This window comes from Pyrus communis, chromosome 11 (genome assembly GCF_041283825.1).
Source record: "Pyrus communis isolate YQ-2024b chromosome 11, ASM4128382v1, whole genome shotgun sequence".
Taxonomy (NCBI): Eukaryota; Viridiplantae; Streptophyta; class Magnoliopsida; order Rosales; family Rosaceae; genus Pyrus; species Pyrus communis.
In genome coordinates, this window is record NC_142575.1 from 24,640,948 (window position 1) to 24,647,502 (window position 6,555).

The 6,555-nt window shown below is 38.3% G+C and overlaps 1 pseudogene; it reads left to right on the plus strand.

Moving 5' to 3' along the window:
• The first annotated feature begins 283 nt into the window (after window positions 1-283).
• Window positions 284-3,181, plus strand: LOC137743676 (receptor-like protein EIX1; annotated as a pseudogene).
• Window positions 3,182-6,555: the final 3,374 nt, after the last annotated feature.

Consider the following 6,555-nt stretch of genomic DNA (forward strand, 5'->3'; position numbering starts at 1 on the left):
GTTTAATGGCATTCTTTCTTACTTATAAGTAAGAGATTTTAAATTCGATTATTTCAAAAAGCGTATTTAAATAATATTATTACTAGCTCATAGTTAGATTTAGTCCACTCTCCTACCTTCTCAATGTAGGTAATATCATTTGTTCAAATAAAAAAAAAAAAATATATATATATATATAAATTAATTAAGAGTAGGGCCGAGTTTTGACCTGTACTCTTTACTAATGTGTGTATATATATAGGATATTAGCACTCTAAATTACTCATTACTCACATCCATCACCTACTTGATATCTATATGGATAGAGTCATGAGAGTTGGTTCACTAGTCAGCTTTCTCCTATGCATTGCGTCTTTTACAGTTAGCTTATGCAAAGGGGACCTGTATGTGCCTTGCAAAGAAAATGAGAGACAAGCACTTTTTCTGTTCAAGAAAGATCTTGATGATCCGTCAAATATGCTTTCCTCCTGGGGTGGTGCAAGCGATTGTTGTAACTGGATCGGTGTTGCCTGCGATAATTTAACCGGTCATGTCCATGAGCTCCACCTTGCTGGTAATTATGATCAAGAAACTGGTGAGGAACATGGTTTGGGTGGTAAGGTAAATCCTTCTCTACTCAATTTAAAGCATCTCAGCTACTTGAACTTGAGCCACAATAATTTTGAAGGACTACAGATTCCTAGCTTTCTAGGTTCTCTTAAAGGTTTAAGATATCTTGACCTCTCGTATGCAGGGTTCAATGGAACCATTCCTCATCAGTTGGGGAATCTCTCGAGTCTGCGTTATCTCGACCTTTCTCACAACTTTGGTTCGATGGTCGAGAATCTCAAATGGCTCTCTGGTCTTTCTCTGTTGAAACATCTTGACATGAGTTCTGTAGATCTTACCAACGCATCTCATTGGTTACAAGCAAATACACTCCCTTCTCTGCTAGTCGAGTTGCATTTGTCTAGCTGCGAACTTTATCACATACCAAGTGGTATTGCGAACTTGACAAGTCTTAAGGTTCTTCATCTGCACCGGAACCATTTCAACTCTACTATACCTAAATGGTTGTACAGTTTGGGCCATCTTGAGTTCCTCTTTCTTTCTCATAATGCTTTCCATGGTGAAATTTCGAGTTCCCTTGGAAACTTGACAACCCTTGTTGATCTTAAATTGGGTAGCAATTAGCTTGAAGGGGAAATCCCAAACTCTTTGGGAAATCTTTGTAAGTTGACTGCTATTGATCTATCATCGAACAATTTTAGGGGGAGGGTATCAGCAATCTTTGAAAGTTTGTCTCGATGTAGTTCTGGTCAAATATATTATTTAGATTTGTTGGATAATAATTTTTCAGGTCATTTATCTGATCAACTTGAAAGTTTCAAAAATTTACGTTATCTTTATCTTTCAAATAATTCAATATCAGGTCCTGTTCCAGTGTCTTTAGGAAATCTATCACTCTTAGAGGAGTTGGCCATTGATAGCAATTCATTCGAGGGTGTTGTCTCTGAAGTTCATTTTACTAATCTTACAAGATTGATTAACTTTTTTGCAAATGAGAACTCTTTGACTCTTAAAACCAGCCCAGACTGGCTTCCTCCTTTTCAACTTTCTATCTTGACTTTAAGTTCTTTGCATCTGGACCCATCAGAGTTGCCTGCGTGGCTCAAGAGTCAAAAACATTTGTCCGCTCTTAACATGTCCAATACAGGAATTTCAGGTACCATTCCCATTTGGTTTTGGAACATTTATTCGAATGATGCATATTTTGTGGATCTCTCGCGTAATCAGTTGTCCGGCGAGATTCCAAACATAGTTTCCACCAACTGGCCAAAACAACAGCGTTTCGATCCCCAAGTTTCAGGAATCCTAATTGACTTAAGGTCTAACCAGTTCAATGGTTCATTGCCTCTTGTGTCTTCGGCAGTGTCTACACTTGATCTTTCCAATTCATCATTTTCGGGAACTCTCTCTCACTTACTTTGTGATAGGAGCGATGTACCTAAAAACCTTCTTGTTCTTCATCTTGGCAACAATCTCCTCACTGGAGAAATTCCTGATTGTAGGTTACACTGGCCAAACTTGACAGTTGTGAATTTAGAAGACAACAAGTTGACGGGGAAAATTCCAAGCTCTATCGGGGACCTAATTTCCCTTCAATCTTTGCACTTGCGCAATAATAAGCTATCTGGAGAATTACCTGTGTCCCTACAAAACTGTGAGCAATTGTTACTTCTTGACCTTGGTGGAAACAAGTTTGCTGGAAGCTTTCCATTATGGTTTGGCCAAAGCTTGGTAGTTCTGAGTCTTCGTTCAAATCAGTTCCATGGCGCCATTCCTTATAAGCTTTGTAGTCTCACAAATCTCCAAATCTTGGACCTTGCGCATAACAATATCTCGGGAACGATACCCAAATGTTTCCAAAATTTGTCATCCATGGCCAATACCTCTTCAAGCGAAGGACTTACCAGTATTCAATTCTTGGATGCTTCTTTTTTCGGTTTTGGTCTTTTTGGGGAATCCTACACAGAGACTGCAGTTTTTGTGACCAAAGGTAGAGAAGTGAACTATAACACAATGCTTCGGTTGGTAGCTAGTTTGGACCTTTCCAACAACATGTTAACTGGAGAAATCCCGGAAGAGCTGACCAGCCTCATTAGCTTACAAACGTTGAATTTATCCGATAATCTTCTGACGGGAAGAATCCCTTCCAAAATCGGTGATATGAGAATGTTAGAGTCGCTTGATTTGTCCATGAACCAACTTTGTGGCGAAGTTTCTCCTAGCATCTCGAACTTGACATTTCTCAACTATTTGAATTTGTCCTATAACAATCTGATAGGGCAGATTCCGAAGGGCACTCAGCTTCAGAGCTTTGATATGTCTAGTTATGCCGGCAATAAACTTTGCGGACCTCCATTGGAAGAGTGTCACAGTACAAAAGAGGCAATGCCACCTGTAGGTGATGAGAAGCATGGAGAAGGTCATTTACTTGAAGATGGCGGGTTCTATCTGAGTTTGGGGCTTGGATTTGCATTCGGGTTTTGGATTGTTCTTGGTTCATTGTTGTCTAATGTGCCGTGGAGCAATGCACTTTCTCAGTTCCAAAATATCATTGTGAAGAAGCTCTATGCTGTAATCGTTAAACGTCATTAATTATTCTGTGCAGATAGAGGGAGTTTGTGTGGTTTGTTTCTACTTTTTTGTTATACAGATAGAATGTTACACTGTTGTATGCTTCTTTGTTTCTAAATCTGGCATGTTTGCACAACTCTTTCTGATCATGTGATCATATTTACAAGAACAAAAATGAATAAGCAACTGATTCCGATTCTCTTCTTTTTAACCAGGCCATTATGTTCCACAGTTTGCACATTATCTAATAAAAAACTGAAGTTCAACCTGAAAGCAATAGCAGTAAGCAAATGAGAATCGAAAAAGTGAAGTGACCTGAGAGTTGATGTTTTTGACTAAGATGTCATGCTTGAGTGCTTGTGGTATCATGGCACTCAATTCAATGTTGACATTCACTTACCAGCAGAGTGCTTGTGGTATCATGGTACTGAATTCGACCTTCGAAATACAAAGTGTGTTGTATTTCAAACCAACAACGTACATCTACTTATTCTCACTAGTCCTTACTTCTTATGATGCATATAAACATAACATTCTTAAATTCTTTGATTGGTGGACGCTAAAAAAATTTGTATGTGTCAGTTTGAGTTGTGGCACGCCCAATGTTTAAAATATTGGTATCAGTAAAAATATCGATATGTAAATTTGTGAAAATATCAATGGATATATTGATATAGATATCGTTGCCTTCGATAGAAATGATGGAAATTTACTAAAAAATGTGGACATTTAAAATGAAGCTTTAGGAAAATATCATATGGAATTTTGTCGATAATTTACTGATATATAGGAAATATCAATGAAATCTATCTATTTTAGCCGAAATTTAAGAATTTTTCCAGTATCTTATGAAGTTTAGACTTCACCTCCACCTTCATATCTTTTCTTTAATTTTTTCCATATTTCCACAGAAATTCAATCGTATAGGAAAAAAAATTCAAACACTGTGTTAGCGTTTTGAAAATGGAAGAAGGAAAAAATGCACTGAGAATGAAGAAATGCTACTATTCTCTCTGCAAGTTACAGAGGAACCTTTTCATTCTTTTTGTAAAGTATATTTTTTCACACAGCACGCACAATCGTGCAAAAGGGAATAACTCTGTTAACAAGGCTTAGCTGGGTACACACACCAACAATACAATCTCAGCCTTACACTTGTCATAATCTAAGACTAAGTGAATACACAATTAGAAACAAGGCTTATTTACTTTAACTTTACTTAGCTCACAGCTTATACACTAATACTCCCCTTTAAGCTTTGAGCAGAAATAACTCCAAGTTTGTCCCTGAGATAGTTGAATCTGTCCTTTGGTAATGCCTTGGTGAAAATGTCTGCCACTTGTTCTTTGGTAGGACAGTAAACCAAGTCAATTATCCCTTGCTGCAAGGCATCCTTGATGAAGTGATATCTCCTGTCAATGTGTTTTGTCTTCTGGTGAAACACAGGGTTCTTGGATATTGAGATTGCAGATGTGTTATCACACTGCAGAGGAGTTGCCTCAGCTTGTAATTCTCCAAAATCTTCAAGAACAAACCTGATCCATATAGCTTGAGATGTTGCTTCGGCAGCACTTATATATTCAGCCTCTGCTGTGGATAGTGCAACACAATTTTGTTTCACAGAAGCCCATGAGAACACTCCACTGCCAAAAGAAAACGCATAGCCTGAGGTACTCTTGCTGTCATCTATTGATCCTCCCCAATCACTATCACAGAAACCAACCAAAACTGCCTTCTTGCCTTTCATATAATGCAAACCATAGTCCAGTGTTCCCTTGATATATCTGAGCACTCTCTTAGCTACCCCATAGTGCTTGTTAGAAGGGCCATGCATATATCTAGCTAACAAACTAGCTGCATACATCACATCTGGTCTTGTAGCAGTAAGATACAATAAACTGCCTACAAGTTTTCTGTATTTCTCTTCATCTGCTGCACCACTTCCATCTTCTTTACTTAACTTTTCAGTAGCCACAAGAGGAATAGAGACAGATTTACATTCTTTCAACCCAAATTTATCCAACAGAGAAGAGGCATACTTCTTTTGATGAATGAAGATGCTAGATTCTGTTTGAATCACCCCCATTCCCAGAAAATGGTGAAGAAGACCCAAGTCTGACATCTCATACTTCTCCTTCATATCATCTTTGAACTCATCCAGCATATCTTGATTGTTTCCAGTATACACAATATCATCCACATATATGGAAACTATTAGTATATCCTTTTCTCCCCTTGTCTTAGTGTATAGAGTTGCTTCACTTAAGCTTTTCTCAAACCCACACTTAGCAAAATAGCTGTCAATCTCTCCATACCAGGCCCTAGGCGCCTGTTTCAAGCCATAAAGAGCCTTGTGCAGCTTGTAAACCTTATCTTCCTTGCCACTAATCACAAACCCTTCAGGTTGATCAACATATACTTCTTCCTGCAATATTCCATTTAAGAAAGCAGACTTAACGTCTAATTGAAATAGCTTCCAGCTTCTGTGTGCAGCAAGTGCTATTAGTGTTCTGATGGTGTCCAATCGGGCAACTGGAGCAAACGTCTCATTGTAATCAAGTCCTGGTTTCTGCACATATCCTTTAGCAACCAGCCTTGCCTTGTTCTTTTGTACTGAGCCATCCAAATTTAGTTTGGTTTTGAACACCCATTTCACACCAATAACCTGCTTATCACTTGGTCTGTCTACAAGCTTCCAAGTCTCATTTTTCTCAATCATGGACAATTCTTCTTTCATAGCTTTTATCCAAGCTTTATCTTGTGCAGCTTCCTCATACTTCTCTGGCTCCACAATACAAAGATTGCATTGTGCTAGAATATCACTGATATTTCTCCATTTAACTGGTGTATGATCATATGGACTAGTGATCTCAACAGTTTCAGAGACATCTCTATCTTGTTCTTCCATTTGATTACTGTCTACTATTTCTGTCACTTCTTGTAGACTGAAATCATTCACAGTCCTATACTGATCTTGAATGTTAGTTATTGCAATAGACTTCTCTGAATTCTCCTTCCAATTCCAAGACATAGTTTCATCGAAGACCACATCCCTTGATAGAATTAGCTTCCTTGAACATGGATCAAATACTCTGTACCCTTTCTCACAAGTTGCATAACCCACAAACACACCTTTGACAGACTTTACATCAAGCTTTTGTCTTCTTTCAGCTGGTACATGAACATAACAGAGTGATCCAAACACCTTTAAGTGACCAATTCCTGGTTTTCTCCCACTATAGGCTTCAAAAGGAGTCATGTTCTCAAGAGCTTTTGTAGGCGATCTGTTCAGAATATAAACAGCTGTATGTACAGCTTCTGCCCACAGAGAGTATGGCATGCTCTTATCATGAAGCATTGCCTTAGCCATCTCTACAACTGTTCTATTCTTTCTCTCCACTACTCCATTTTGCTGTGGAGTATAAGCAATGGATA